Raw genomic sequence first — 16,393 nt, 5'->3', positions numbered from 1 at the left:
ATCTCCTGGCTTCCTGACTCGGCTCACTCCTGGACTTTGCTCTCAGATTGACCTCCTGACTCCCTGCCATTGTTTGTTCTCAGACTCTATTCATTCATCTCATCTCTAGCCATGATTCCTCATCCCCTGCCTAGAGCACTTGTTATCAACCTTTGACCCCCACTCCTGTCCCTGCTATTGTTTTAAGTTGTCCCAAGAAGTCAGTTAAGGCACACCTCTAGCATGGGGAAGGGGAAGGGAGGTAAACCATTCCTGTGGGGTCACATGCCCATGATCTTACTGTGCATCAGTTAGGTTTAACTGGTTAGTGCCTTGATCCCCTAGTGGCTCCAGACCAAGTCACCCATGTCCCAGCATAACAGCCTGGACTTCAAAAGTTAGAACAAACACATAGGTGGAAGAATCAAAAAAAAAAAAAAAAAGTTTCCTGGGGGGAGGGGGGAAAAGGGGGGTTGCTTGGGGGTATGCCCTCCCCTCCCCAGGCAGGAAAGTCTGCAGGGGGAGTAGAAAAGGGCAGGACTGGGAGACCAGGCAGGGATCAGAAGGGAGTAGAGCCAAGCCAGGATTGGCTATTGAGTGGCCCAGATAAGGGAAGAGGCTGCATTAAGAAAATATCTATTCGAGTCTCCTGGTGAGCCCCAAGAGGGGGAAAATGCACTATGGAGGGCCCCAAGAGGATGGACCCACAAAGAAGGGGCTGGCAGCTGGAGGACTGACCCTGGGAACCTTGATTGGCCTTCGCTGGGTCCAGGAAGGACCAAAGGGTGAAACAGACCACTGTGAGAGACTCCCAGAACTGGGAGCCTGGAGTCTCAGCTGGCCTCAAGGTGGGGCCAGGGCCTAGGAAGACCCAAAGGTCCCTGTGAGGCCACATGCAGGGAGGGGTCAAGGGGCAGGCAGCCCAGGATGATGATGGCTGGTGCTAGGCCAGTGGTTCCCAACCTTTTTAGACCATGCACCAGCATATGGTGGAACAGCAGCCAACCCTTTACAGCCTGGTACTGGGCCATGGCCTGGGGCTTGGGAACTTCTGCTAGGCAATCTGAGGAGGATAGATCAAGGACAGGGGTCTGAGAGTGAGCTGGTGGGCAGAGATAAAGGACTCAGGTGAAAGACTGAGACAGGGCCAGGGGACCCAGTGGTTAGTTGCCCAGGTGGGGCATAGGACATCTAGGGGAAGCCCAGAGAAGGATGAATAAGGTCAGATAGACCTGAAACTGTACCCGGTTAGCATGGTGGGGCTGCCTTTATTTAAAAAGGCATGGATGAGCCACTCCAGAGAAAGGTAAGGATGGGGTGCTAGAAAGCCTCAGCTCCTGCTGCTTTGTAGGTTACCTTATGGAAGTGAAAGGCTAGGGGAGCGCACACACCAACCAAAAAAAAAAAAAAGCACTTGTCAAGGAAGATCATGTAGACCATGGTTGGGGAAGGGGTGTCCAAGGGCCAGTGAGGGGCCTAAGCCACACAGTAAAGCCCAGTGAAGGGCAGGAATAGAGTGCAGGACTGGATGAGTCTGAGGGCCTGGAGAGCATCTAGGAAAGAGGAGAACTGAATGGGTCCAGGACAAGGGACCAGAAGAGGTGCTGGCAGCCCAGAGAGGGGCCTAGTAAGCCCAGGGAGTGGTTGCACAAGACTGAGGGGCCAGAAACCCCAGAGTTGGACTGTTTCAGTAATTAGGTGAACATCAGTAAGGATGCCATCTATGGAGGTATAGGACATAGTGTAGGGAATTTATGGAGCCATGTGATTGGCCCATGAAGCCCATGACCACAGTTCAGGTGGTCATTATAGTAAGATACATCAGGGCAGCCTCATATTAACAGATGTAGTGCAGGAAGGTATGACAGGAAAAAAAGCAAGGCAGACTGCCCTCAGAGCAGGTATTTCAAAAATTTTAGAGTACCCCATGACACCAATACCTCCTGATGGCCCCATAACCTGTGCCCTGTTCTGCCTCTGGGTACTCTCCTCACCTTCTTGTCTGCCATGCCTTAATGTACTTATTGGATTGAAAGGGAGGCTGCCTAGGAGTCCTAGAACAAGCCTCAGCCTGCCCAGTATCCAGGAGGGACCTTCTGGCTATGACTGGTCTCAATCCTGCCCTTAAGCTGCATGGGCACTCAGCCCATCCATGCCCCAGGGCACCTGTAAGCCTCAAGGGCCAATTACATGGCTCTGATCACCCCTTACACCATGCCCATGCCTAGCAGATGTCACTGTAATCTCATTCCTTTTGTCAGGACTTTCAAGCCACCCCTCAGTTCCTTCCACAAACTACTAGTAAACCATAAACAAAATATGGCTATAAAAACACCAGTTAACCTGCCTCAAGTCCAAACACATGCAGGAAAGTAGCCACTGCTTATCCAGGCCTCTATACTCCAGGTAATACCCCTCTGTTCCCAGGCCTTCAGAGTTGCTTAACCCAGCTCCAATGTTATCCCAGGAGCCCTACTAGTCCTGAGAGCAGGGCTGCAGACTGCCTGACTAGCTGAGGCCCTGGGCTTATATGGTTCAAGCCCGGCCCCTTTCTGGTTAGGTGGCTTGAACAGGGCAGGCAGTTTGGCCCCCCTCCCCCTTTTTGCAGTGAAAGCTTCTCAGCTTGGTGTGAGGAAGCAGGGGAAAGGAACAGTAAGTGGGCCAGCTTCCAGGAGAGGTCACTAAGGATGACGAGTTTGGAAGAAGGGCAATGAGAGAGAAGAGAGGTATATTAAAAAGAGACCAAGGGAAATGGTTGGAGAATATCACATCACAATGCTGGAGCTACTGCCCTTGCTTGCACCCATGAGGCTTCTGTCCAGGCAGGACCACTCACCCTCAAGGCTTCCACTGAGGTCCAGGTTTGACATGTGGGGACTGTAGCTTGCAGATTTCTTCATTGCCAGCCAGGTGGGGGATTGCCTGCAATGTGAGTAGTGACTCCTGGTGTTGTTTCTCAGGGAACAGACAAGAGCTACAGGAGGAGGTGGTGGGGCTCCAAAGCCTCCTCTGCCATGAGGAATCCTTCCAGAGTCCTAGAAGTCTCCTCCAGCACTGAATTGATGAAGAACTGCTTGCAGCCCGTTAGCAGGGGTGACTGATGGATACAAAGGGATCCCTGTTAAGAGCTTCCTTCCTCCATGTTTCTGCTCAGGAAGAGCAGGGGAAGTGTCAATAAAGCACGAAGATAATGAGGAATTGGAAGAGAGAAACCATTTCTCTGTAAACCACAAGTCTCATCGAGATTTTTCTTAACTGGATAAAAGGGGTGGGGCAGGGTAAGCTGAGAAAGATGGTAATAGGAAACAAAACTTTTGTTGGGGTTGTTCAACATGTTTATTAAAATGATTCAGATGCTGGCATAGCAAGTTTGCCCATGACATGGAACTGGGAAGGATTGTGAGCATGTTTGAGGATACAAGCTCAATTCAGAAGGACCTTAACCAATTGGAAAAAAAAGTTGAGCTAGAGCTAACAGGGTGAAATTCAATGCAGACAAATGCAAAGTGCTACACCCTGGGGAGCAGTGCTGGATTTAGGCACAAGGCAAGTAAACTACAGCTTAGGGCTTCACATTTTGAGGGGCCTTTAAATATGAAAAGAATATAGTCAAACCTCACAAATCTGACATGCTTGGGACTGAGCACATGCTGTTAGTTTGAAAATGCTTTTTTTTTTTTTAAGCTAGCACTGCAGCTGACATGTGCACACATGCCTGCATGCTGGACATTCACTGAATCTTGTTGGGTGAGCTGCAGTTGATTGCTGCTTAGGCAGTACTTTTTTTTTTTTTGGCGCTGTTGTGCAACAAATACATTCTTTTCTGCCTCTACAAAATGTTTGGTGATACTCAAATCACTTTTGGGTCCTGATTCCACACAGTGCCAAAACTTCTCTCTGTATATGCTTACCACCTAGTTGCAAAGGCCACAGCCAAGTTATGATTCAATTATTGATGCTCTTACCTTTTTCACTCTCATCAGTACGAACATGAGTGATACAAGGAGAGAAGCTGGCATTCTTCAAGAGAAAAAAGAAGAAGAGGATATCCCAGGGCAGAATGGGGAAAAGGACCCCAAACAGTAAGTGGGGATCCCCTGGGGCAGGGAGAACACGGTAAGAAGTTAAACATAATGCAAAGAAATGACTTACCGGCAGCAACAGGACCCACAACGCAGCTGGAGGGAGAAAGGAAATCCGTGCAGGTCATAAGCTGTGCCTTTATCCAGCTGAGGCCAGCTGCTGACATCATTGGTAAATCACTGGCCGGCAGGAATAAAGGAAACCGCCAGGGAAGCTGGCGAGGAGAGCGGAGCAGGGACAGGGAAGTCTCTGACACTGGGCGCTGCCTAAAATACACTAACAGGAGAAGGAACAAATCGTCAAAGACTCTCAAGCCCAGCGCCATGAGAGATACTCCAGGGGAGAGAGAGCCAGCAGGGGCTCTCTCTACCTGCGGAGATCAGTGGGGCGAGGAGGCTGTCTACACCAAAGGTTGGAGTGTCAGGGGGATGAAGGAGCCAGAGGAGACTCTCCCTCCTGGCAGGAACAGCCATGAGCAGCAAGGGAGGCTGAGGAGCAGGACGGCAGAAGGCTAGGTACCGGCGCACAGTATAGGAGGTCGCCAGCCACTTGAGAAGGTACCACAGGGCATTGGAAGCGAAACCCCTCCAACAGCATCCGAGGAGAGCAACACTGCATGCCGCACTTGGCAGGGTGAGGGGAGAAATGACCTGGGGCAAGGGGCTGCAGTCAACCCTGGCCAGATGATGCGTCAGTCCCAGTGGGATCCTAGGGCTGGAAAGATGCCCTGTTATCCTAGCAGTAGAGCTGAAGAGAAAAATCAGACAGGTTTTTCCCAACTTTTAGTTTGTTTTGGTTCCTTTCGTTTCCCCTTTTTGGAGGGGTTGAGAGGCAAGGCGTGATGGCACAGGCAAAACAGCTCTTCACTATCTTTCTTTTCCTTTTTTTCCCTGCTTGATTGTTGATTTAAATTTAGAGTCCTAGGTCCGAGACCGCTTTAGGGCTGGTGGAGGCCCTTCTGAAACCAAATGGCTAAGTGATTGAGTTATACCAGGAGGAAGTGTTGAGGGTGTAATAGGGCTACAGAGGTTGTCGAGCTCAAGAGACATCATCATCATGGGAATGGCCCAGAAGATCTGACAACTCACCAGAGGTTGGCATAAGATTAGGGCTCCACCTCCCCTACAACCCACAGACTACCACCAGGCAGCCTCCATGCTCCAACTGAGCCCTGGGTGGTTGGCCCCTCCCCCACTGGTATAACATTCAAAAGTTGTTACAGGAAAGATTGGGGGAAGCCACTCAGGGGATAGACAGCAGCCCACAGGCCTACAGGAGACCTTAGGATGCCCTCTACCAGCTGCCTAGACCAAGGCTGCACATGACTGGATGTTTGAGACCTGGCAGGTACAGAGGAATTAGAATTTGTGTTCTGTTAGAACTTTGGAATCATTTGTTAGATCAATTCCAGAAAGCCAGCAAGGCCCTACAGGATACACAGATAGCCCTTAGTACATGTGCAAAGCTTTACACACTCACTTCCTGAAAGAAACCAGAGAAAGTTTTGATGAAACTGAACTCAAAGTAAGAGAAGAATCTGCCTAATGTAGACTACAAGTGTGTGAATAAAAGAAAAAGAATGAGGAAAAACAAAAACAAAAAAAAACAAAAATACCCCACAGAGTCAATGATGGTGATGCACCTAATGCCGATGAAGCACTTCCTCCAAGAGAAGTTTAGAGTGAAATCCTTTAGTCCTATGATGGATGCACGTGAAACCCACTTGAAGAAAAGAGCAGTCATATACAAAAATTTTGCAAAATCATTTTTAGTTGGTTTAGATGCCTTGGAAGAGCAGCTGAGTGAAGGTGTAAAGCTTCAGATGAAAGACCATCTTGACAATGTTGATGTTAACCTCATTGGAGAAATAAAGCATTTCCATGCTTATATCAAGCAAAATTATTCAGATAAAGGACATTTATGCCACCAGGACCTGTATCAAGTCATCATCCAAGATAAGATTCAGTTGGCTTTCCCTAATGTAGAAGCAATATTGTGGCTCTTTTTGAGTCTAATAGTAACAAACTGCTCTGGAGAAGTTTTTCAGCTGTGAAAGTGACCTAAGAATGAACTACAAACAACAAAGCCGCAAGAAAAGGGGTCTACACTAAGCATTATGTAGATAGAACATGATAAACTTCATAGCTTATCACTTGAGGACATCAATGACTTTGCTCTCCAAAAGTCATGAAAGAAAAGGTTTTAAAATTTTAGGTGATGTGGAGATAGACATAGTACAGGTTGTACTGATGCTTCCATTTGGCAAGTGCTGATCTGTGCAACTGTTCTTGTGTTGCTAGAGCAAATGTTTCCATATATGCTAATTATGAAATACTTTCAAGTTAAAATATTCTATGATTTCTTAATACAAATAGGCTTTTTGCAAGATGTATGTTTTAGTTAGTATATTAGTTTTGTTGTATCTTCACCTATGCATATATGCAAACATAAAAAGCTTTAATATTTTGTATTTTCATTGTCCTGTTAGAATACACTTTTTTTGGTAAGCTATGGGGCCTCTTGAGCTTGACATAGCTTTGGCCCCCAGCATGTCATAATTCAGCCCTGCTGGGGAAGAATAATCAAGAACACAAATACAAAGTAGTCTAGAAAGCAGCTCTATGGAAGAGGACTTGGGAGTCTTGGTAGACCACAGATTCAGTACAAGTCTGCGGTGTGATGCAGATGCATAAAAGGGGAATGAAGTTTTGGCATGCAGCAATAGAAACATTAGGTGCAAGACATGGAAGGTAATAGTGCTTCTACCTGGGACTGGTTAGACCTCACCTGGAGCATTGTGTGCAGTTTTGGACTCCACTTTTTAAAGAGGACATGGAAAAGTTAGAAATTAGAGGGTTCAGAGGTAGGCAACAAAGATGATCAAGGGCTTGGAAGGCAACTCATAGGAAGAGGCTGAAGGAGCTAGGCACATTCAGCTTGCAGAAAAGGTGCTTATGAGGGGACATAATAGCAGTCTTGAAATACTTGAAGGGTTGCCATAAAGGAGGAGGAAAACACCTTCTCTCTTGCTGAGTGCAGACCAATGGCTTGAAGTTACATCAAAGTTTAGCTTGGAAATCCAGAAAATCGTTTTCATTGTTAGAACAGTAAGGCAGCATAATAGATTGCCTAGGGTAATTGTGTACTCTCCATCACTGGAGGCATTCAAGAACATTGGACATCCACTGGTCAGGGATAGTCAAAGCACGTGTAGCAGGTCCAGGGTTAATGCTTAGCTCAACTAGTCATCTTAAGTCTCTCACACCATATACTTATTCCTGGGCACCCTTGCCACACAAGAATCAATGTAAACTAGTCCTTAAAACACACTGTCCATAGAGGGCAACTCAGTCCTGAGGTCTCTCACCAGACTCCAGGAAGGTCCTGCCAACTTCATACTGCTCCCTTAGTACTGCATCGCAGTTTTCCTTCCCTCTCCTGGCTTCATAGTGCTATTGCCTCCACTAATGTTCCCTCTAAGGAATAGCAGTCCATAAGCCTGCTGCTTCAGGCCCACCTCCCCCTTTTGGTTCAGCATGGGACACTTACCAAAGGTAAGCTCCTCACTCTTCACCCAGGGCATGCAGCGAGGGCTGGGGGGCTGATGGAGGCTCCGCAAAACTGCTCCACTCCCCTGCATCACCTCAGGAAGCAAGGAGGCATGTGGCATCAGGGCTGATGAGTGGAGTACTTGCCAGAGCCTGTAGAGCAGTTCCCCAGGGCCAATGGAGCCTGTGCCAGCCCCCCGCCTCAGCCTCCATCCCTGCCTTACTTCAGGTAGGAGCCTGCCCTGAGTGAGGCTCTGCCAGCCCCAGGGAACTGCTCCACTTCCCAGCCCTGTAGCCACATACTTCCTCACTCCCCGAGGCAATATGGGGGAAGCGGAGCAGTTCCCTAGAGCCAGCAGAGCCCACGCCAGCCTCCACCTCACCTTGGGGAGGAGATTACCTTTATAAGTGTCCCATGCTGCAGCCCAGCTCCATTCTTGGTAGATGTGCAGCCTGAAAAAGTTGGTGCATGGCCAGCCTTTTACTTGTGTACGGCCATGCATGTGCATACCTTAAAGGGAACCTTGACCTCCACCCTTGCAGCCCTGAGTCTTTTGCCAGACCCCAGAAGAGCCCTTAGCTCAGTTCTGCCACCACTAACAACTCTTTTTCTCTTGAGCCCCCCCCCCCCCCCACTCTCCTTAGGAGACTAACTTTCTCTGGCCAGCTAATCATCCTCTGCAGCTGGTCTGATTCTTCTAGGCAGCCTACAATTACCCTTAACTGCCTTCAGCTGGCTATAGTATCCTGCAAGCCTACACACTCCTTCAGCATGAAGCATGCAGTCTGCTGCAAGCCAGCCTGTTATAGCATGGTGTAGCAAGGTAGGGTCCCTAAGGGTGGCCTTGTGTTACCCCTAGGCTCCTTAACCAAGCTAGTCTTGCCATACAGGCACTCTCTCACCTGCCATGATATAGGGAGGCTGCCCTTGATTTTTGGGTTTAGACATGGTCTGGCTAGATCTTACAGAACCCTGTGGTTCATAAAGCCCTTGGCATCCCACACTACAGCAGATGGTTCCCAAGCTTTAACCACCCCTTTACCACACCCCAAGCCTCACAGATGGCATTGATGTTGTCTGGTCTAGGCCCTGCTGTCCTTTGGCACTCTTGTCCTCTCTGCAGCCCCGTCTTTGAGCCTCACTGGCACCTAGGCTCTCTGCAGCCCCAAATGCTGTGCCCTCTGGTACCAGGGTCTGTACACCTCAAGTGCTACATCCTCTCTGGCACCAGGGTCCCCATGCTGTAATGGGTCCCCAATGAGGCCTCCTCTTTCCCCAAATAGCCTCACCTAGACCACCAGTGTTATCAGACAGCAACCAAACATAAGCCCCTGGGCTATAATGTAACAAAGTGCAAGGCATGCTCTACCCCTTTAAAAGAGTAAAACTCCTTCTCTGACACTGGGTGCCTGTAAGCAAGGGTACCTTATGGGCTCCTGGTGCCCCAGTAGCCCTGAAGGTACTTCATCCAATAGCTGTTGTGTCACTAAGCCCCTTCCTTCCCAAAGGCTCCTTCCCCTTCAGCTGCTGGCAGGGAACTAACAGGCCCAGTCCCAACCCTAGGGTTTATATGGGCCTAGGGCCCTGCCTCTTCTGACCAGCTGACCAGGTGCAAGTGTGGCCAATTCCCTCATTAGCCAGTTGCCACGGCCACCTGCACCTGGGCTCTTATCGGGCCCTTTGTGTTCCCTCCCTGGGCAATCTCTGCTCTAATAGGAGCAAACACCTTAGTGCCCTGTGACACATGGATATATCTAGTTTTTAATATGGGTATTTCCCATGTTTTTAGGCTTTACTGTTTGTTCCTGCCCCACTCCCTCTTTTTTCTGTTATATGTGTCAGGCTCTTTTTAAGCCTCCCTAGAGGCACTGCTTGTTGACTACAGCCAAGGCTGGGGACTTTGACTGAGGTATACCTATTCAGCTAGGAGGATATCAGAGGTTCCAGGCAAAAGGATCTTGCCCCTCCACTCACCATCAGACTGACTGGCATATTTGGGGTCAGGAAAGAAATTTACCCCATGGTCAGCTTGATACGGACTGGGAGTTTTTGCCTTCCTCTGTAGTGGGGGGCACAGCCTTCTACCCGGGACCTCTTGAGCATATATTGACAACATTTTATAGAAGCAGGGCATTGGTTGCTGTGGTTCCTCTGCTTTACCTGTGTCGGGCTAGGATATTGGATCTATGCTGTGTCAAGGTTGAGGGTAGCCTTATACAGAGTTTAGAATATGGTTGTATGGGATGGTTTGGATAGGGATGATCCTACTTCAGGCAGGGGGTCAAACTAGATGACCCCTTGAGATCCCTTCCCAGCCCTACTTTTCTATGACTTTATGGATGAAGGCCACAACCACACTAGGGACAGTATATTGCACGGATTAACAACCTTCTACAGTGGTGGGCTACTGCTTGTGACCCATCTGTTGATGCAAGTTGCTATTCTGCTTTGAGTTGTTTCCCTCCATGGTGACTCCCTCCACTGCACCCCGGCTACTTGTTGCTGCCTCCATAGCATGCCATGTACTGCTGATCCCTGTCCCCAAAGGCAGCAGAGGAGCTAAATTTGGTAGTTAAGGTGAGTGGTATATACCCTAGAGTGCAAGAGGAGTGAAGGGGGGTGGCAGGTGGAGAACACTGCAGGGGAGAACGGTGGCATAGCATGGGGTGGAAGGCGGGGTGGGAATGAGCTGATCAGCTGCAGAAAATAACATCAGAAAGATGTGCTTGAACTTTTCACCAATCTCCAAAGTTTACTGGTCGACTCAAAACTGTAAACAAGCACCTCCATCCACTTGATGTCCAGAGCCTAGAATCCTGCTGTGAGGGGTCAGTGTCTATATCTTTTCTTCAAAGAACTGAGCAAGGTTTGATGGTAGTGGTACCACCACCATTTTTAAATACTAAGCTAGAGGTTAGAACCCTGACCCAAGAAATGGGAGATTTGGATTCAGTTTTCTCCTCAGCCTGCAGAGGTTCAAACCCACCTCTCAGACCTTCCAAGAAACAGTCTTAACCATCAGACTGTAAAATAGTTCAGGGCAGGGCAACCTTAACTTCTGCTGAAGCTGAAAATGTAAAGAAGTCACAAATTCAAAAGGAGAACTTCAAGAAGTTGTTTTGTGGCCTGGTGTTTGAGGCACTTATCTGGGAGAGGAAATTCTTGACTTCTACTTCCAGAACTGTTTGTTAACTTTGTCACATAGCTATTAGATTAGAACACACATACACGCACATGCACACGCACAAATAATCCTTGGCAGGAGAGCCCTGAGTCCAGAATTCTTCCCTCCCAAGTGAGCGTCCTAACCACCAGCCGACAGATTCAGGCTCCCTTTTACGTGTTCTGCTGGTTCCATAAATCTGACTTTCCTTTCTGCATGGTAACACAGCTTCAAGGAAAGAGAGGGAGAGTGCCCCCAAATCACCCTAGTTCATATCCTGATTCTTAGGGTATTCTCCTGGGAGATGGGATATGGGTCAGAACCCTACAGGCTGAGGCAAGAATTAAACCCAAGCCTCCTTCCTGGTTGAGATCTCTACCCACCAGGGACATATTAAAAGGTAGGCACTGCCAACCTTTTTAAAAGAAAGCAACTATTACCCCTTGGAAGACTATGTCATATCTCTACCTAATTTCTGGATCACAGCAGGCTTAAGCACCCCATTTCTAAAGCCAAGGTAGTTCTGGGTATGTAGAGAAGCAGAACTGAAGGCTCATAGGGAACTTTCCAATCAAACAGGAGGTACCTACCAAATTTATTCACCTCCAGGGTTTAGTGGATACTCAGCAGAAAATTTTGGATTACAGTTTTGGATTTAAGTGCATAAAACCTGCCCAGTTTCTAGTTTGGATCTGGCTCTTACCCACTTAAGTCCTTTAGAGGTTAGAAATCAACAAGATACAAGGCTCTGATGCTCTAAATGCTTATGCACATGCTCATCTTCAGTACCAGATATAGGTGGATCAAGGATTTGTTAAGTGGGATGCAGGAGCAGAAATCACTGCTTCAGGGTAAGTTGCACCCCTGTCCTAACTTCCCTTCCAACTGGGGTAGGCCAACCAGGCTGGGAGGCCAGCAGCCAGGGGCTTCTTTAATGTCTCTGAATTCACCCTGCTTGTGGCATTGCCTCCCCTTTGTGATCAGCAGCATCTCCCCTCCCCTCCTATTCCCACTTCTGCTGCTGCCCTTGACGGCTCCAGGGGTGGGAAGAGCTCCAGAACCATTCCTGCCATGCTCTAGCTCAGTAGTCTCCAAACTTTTTTGGTTGTGCACCCCTATCAGTAAAAATTTTTTGAGCATGCACCCCCAATATATGTATATTTATATTCGCACACCCTTATCAGTAAAAATTTTTTGAGCAAGCACCCCCCACTATATGTATATTTATATAAATAGAAATAGAAGTTCTAATATTTTCTTCCCACACCCCAATGAATCATCGTGCGCCCAACTCACTTGGAGACCACTGCTCTAGCCAGGCTGGGCAGGGAGCTAGGGACAGTAACAGAGGTGGGTAAGTTCCTTGTGTCTGAGCTTGCTCCTGGGCTGGTGGGGAATATTCAGGGGACTGGGCAAGGCGGAGGAACATACTCACGACTGATGTGGCCAAATGTGTCATTGCACCCCTTCTAGATCTATCCCTGATACCATGCATTCAGTATAGCTGTAAGCCTTCTGCTAGGCACAGGTCAGCAGTGAAAGGGCCAGGCTTACATTCTGGGGTACCCGATGAGTTATACAAGTGGCTCGAGCCTCCACCCAGGAATCTGGGTATACTAAATTTGACTGGGGTATCCCAGACAAACAAATCCCCATTTTCACAAGCAATATAAACCAACACATACAAGTTTATTACCAAAATACAAACAAAAGAACAAAACTTTATACACAATATAAGCATTATCTCTATAACTACAGTTCATAGTTTGAACCCCTTTAGAGAGCCTTCACTCCAGCCCAGGCCAGTCTGGGACTTGGGGCTCCCCAAAGGGAGCAGAAAGTGACAAGCCTCACCTCAGCCCAAAGTGGGCAGAGCCACCAGCCTTGCCAGTCTATCAGAATTAGAAACTGCCAGGTTTCAACCATGTTTAAAAGCCATCAGTCCTAATTCCTGGCTGGCCAACTCAAGGAATCAATACCCTCCTCCCCAGTACTAACCCCATAAAACCTCAGAAAAGAGGAGAAGAAAAGGAGGAGAGAGGCGTTCCCAGACACGGGACAATTCTCCCTCTCCTCTCCCTACGTTCCTCCTTTCTCTAGATGCAGATTCCTTCTCCCCTTGGACGAGATTTCTCTCTTCAACAGCTCATAACAGCTTCCCTTCCCCTCCAAACCAGCCTATCTGACCTTATACCCCTTAGCATGACATCACCTTTGCCTTGTCCAGGCAGGGAGTGCCACACTTCAGCCTCTCTCTTAACCAGTCTGCCTGGAGAAGCTTCTGCTTTCCCCGACCAATCAGGCCAGAGGATTTTACATATCTTACCCGGATACATGGCCCCAACTTTCCATGTGAGGAGCACAAGACCAGAACAACAGGCACCATCCTGCCAGCCAGGCCACATGTTTTCTTCTTAAAGCAACAAGCCAGAGGAGAAATGAAAAGAAAAGAAAAAAAGCTGGTAAATAAAAAAAACAAACTCTCACACAATACACAGCAAGAATGCGCGGGTGTTACATAGCAAAGCCAGTGAATACAGGATCAGGGTGTTATTAGGCTAGGCAGGGTAAAGAGTGGTCTAGATAGGTGAAGTGATATGCTAGAAGTCACACGGAGTAAACAGTCCAAGAACAGAATTCATGCCCACCTGGAAGAACTTACATATACCAATAGGAACACGACTGAAAGGGACCTAGAGAGGAACGATGAGGCAGGGAGTGACAAGCTGAGAATCACCCAGGGAAATACATTTGAAAGCTAGAAGGCACTGGGGAAAGAACAGTGCTTAAGATGCTGCAACAACACATATTTGAGAAGCTGCAACAGCATGGTGGAGGCCAGAACTGTGCTGTTGACCCATCCCGTGCGAGAACCTTGCAGGGAGCTGTTAACTTGTTCCTCCTGATTTGCTGAGGTAGTGACAGCTATTGACTCCACCATGGGTGTAAAGCAGTGGGATTAGGTCCATGGAAAGATCAGTTTTGGAGTGCTAGAAAACAAGCTAAAAAACTGCAAAAACTGGAGTCTGTTAATAAAGCCAAAGGGAGGGTTGATCTGGGCACTAACTGAAAGGTCATGAAGCCCATACTGGAAACTGTATTGCTTAGGACATTTAACTACATAGTTGGGCATTTTTACATGTGATCTGGGGTGGGGGCACTTAATAGAGCAGTTCCCGAGAGCTGCTCTAATTAAAGTGCCTGCAGCATCTCATTTATTTAGTGTCCACCACTCAAAAGGCGCTGGGGGTGCTTTAACTAAAGCTTGTTTGAAAAACTTTAGTTAAAGCACCCCTGCTACTATTTTCAAGTGTGGGTATGCTTAATACATGAGATGCTGAGGCTGCTGGAGCATGCTGAGTGATTAGTATGCTTCAGCCATAGGCACCGACTTTTTTGCCAGGGGGGTAAGATGATGGACATGTGCTTCCAGCCCCCCAGTGTGTGTAATGGGGTGAGTGTGTGGAGAAAGGTGTGTGGCCATAGGCAATGTGTGGTGGGAGGAGGGGGCACAGACAATGTGGCAGGGGGCCATGTGCCCCCTGAGATTTCTGCACCCACAGTGGGGTGCAAGGCTGCAGCTGAGCCAGATTAGCTCTGGGCAGGAGCCGCCCCTGTGGTCCCGTGGGTTGCACCTGGCACAGGAGGAAATGGTGCACCGCCATGTCCACCAAGATGAGGCATCCCTGCCCTCCTGGCACAGCTCTGCCCTGCTGCCCTGAGGTGGATTAACACATGGGCCTGTGGAGACCCTGCCAATCAGGAGCCCCCTGGGAAAAATTTCCTGCTTCAGCTTGGGGGTTGTGTGTGGATGAGTTGGTGTGGTGCCTGCAAGGGCGCTGCAGGAAGAGCTGGGGCTGCGCCACACCCTGCTGCCATCAATGGAGTGGTGGAGTGGGCATGGCCGCTGGAGCCGGCCCGGGGGTCAGAGCATCACGGCTCCCCAGCACCTCCTGGACAGAGCTGCAGCCCGGCACCTCATCCCCACCCAGGAGCTGGGCCCACCGCCCCCAGCCCAAGCTCCTTGCAGGCACCACGCAGGTCCTCCCACATGTTCCATGCTCACCCTGCCCACTGTGAGCCCTGCCTGGCCAGAGCCAGTGCCTGCTGCCCATCAGCCCTGCCTGATGCAGCCCCCATGGCACTTGGCCTGCTCTGCCCGCCTGGCTGCAAAGCGGGACAGTAGCACTGCTGACATGAGAAGAGGTAGGGGGTTCACATTGCTGGCTGCAGCTCCACTGACCAAGGCCATCCTGCAGCATGTGGCTCCCTGTTGAGTGCAGCCCACAGCCTGGCAGGTCCTGGTTCAGCTGGGGGACAGCACTCTGCTGCCCCAGCTGCAACCTCTCTGGGGGTGGCTGGCCTGCCAGGGGGTGCATCAGGGCTTCTGCTTCCTGTGCTCTGGCCCTCCTGAGGCTCTGGGCTCTAGGCCAACCTGAGGACGCCTTTTAGCCCCATGGGGGAGGATGAGAAGACTTTATCTTCCCTGGCTGCCTGGGGACTTGGGCACCTGCCCTGGGCCAGGTGGCTTCCACTGTGTGTCTATGCCGTCATGGAGCGGGGCTCTTGCCTGCACCTCTGACCTTCAGGGACTCCGCTTGGCCCCTCCAGTCACTGGCCTGGTGCTGGGGGATGGCAAGATAGAGTGAGGCCCCCAGTTCCCATGAGCCAGTTCTACAACAAAATATTTAAACAAGAGTCTACATGACCACTAAACTAAAACATCATTCCTTTTGTATTATTATACATTTGTGGCGATCCCATGTGTCTGAGTCATTTTCCTAAGGCAGTTGTTTTATTCAGTTTTGTGTGTAGCAAAATTGAGTAGTTAATTTCAACATTGCGTGTCCTGCCTTGTAAACATTTAACAAGTCTATTTTGTAATGCTTGTTGATACATTCGTGTTTATAGTGGGGTGTGGGGGCACCAATTTTCTGTTTGTTCAGGGCTCCAATAAATCTTAATCCGCCACTGCCACTGCTACACCTCACCTTGGTGGCCATGGCGGTGTGGTGCTCCTGCCTGCACAGGGTCCTGCCCGCTGGGCCATGGAGGCCGCTTCTGCCCAGAGCTGGTCTGGTCCAGCTGCAGCCCCATGCTCCATGCCCCACTGTGGGCATAGAAATCTCAGGGGTCATGTGCCCCTCCCACCGTGTCACCTTGGCCCCCACGCCCCTCTCTGCTGTGTCATCTGTGCCCCCTCCACCTCCCCCAATGTGTTGCCTGTGCCCCTTCCCCCTGCGTCCCCATAGACTTACCTAGAGGGACCTGCAGAAGTTTTCCACTTCTACTTGGATGCCACATGCATATGCACATCCACGTGCATATGCATGTGGTGCCCCCTGCCTCCAATCACTCTCCCCATTCCCCACAGCCCCAAGTGCAGGCTGCAACTCTGCCAGCCTACAAGGGGAAACCCACAGTTTCCCATGTTTTTCTCCATTAAAGGAGAAAAATCCACATTTTCCCTCAGTGAATGGAAAACTCAAATCCCAGGCCTCAGTCATCATCCCTGAAAACAATAATTTCCCTCAAGTTTGAGCCCTGACAGCCTTCTTGTCACATACTTGGTACCTATGACTCCAGCAGACTTGATTTAAAACTAGTGATCCCTCTTGG

Source organism: Crocodylus siamensis, chromosome 9 (genome assembly GCF_052110815.1).
Source record: "Crocodylus siamensis isolate JL-2025a chromosome 9, ASM5211081v1, whole genome shotgun sequence".
Taxonomy (NCBI): domain Eukaryota; kingdom Metazoa; phylum Chordata; order Crocodylia; family Crocodylidae; genus Crocodylus; species Crocodylus siamensis.
This window is presented reverse-complemented; position numbering follows the sequence as displayed.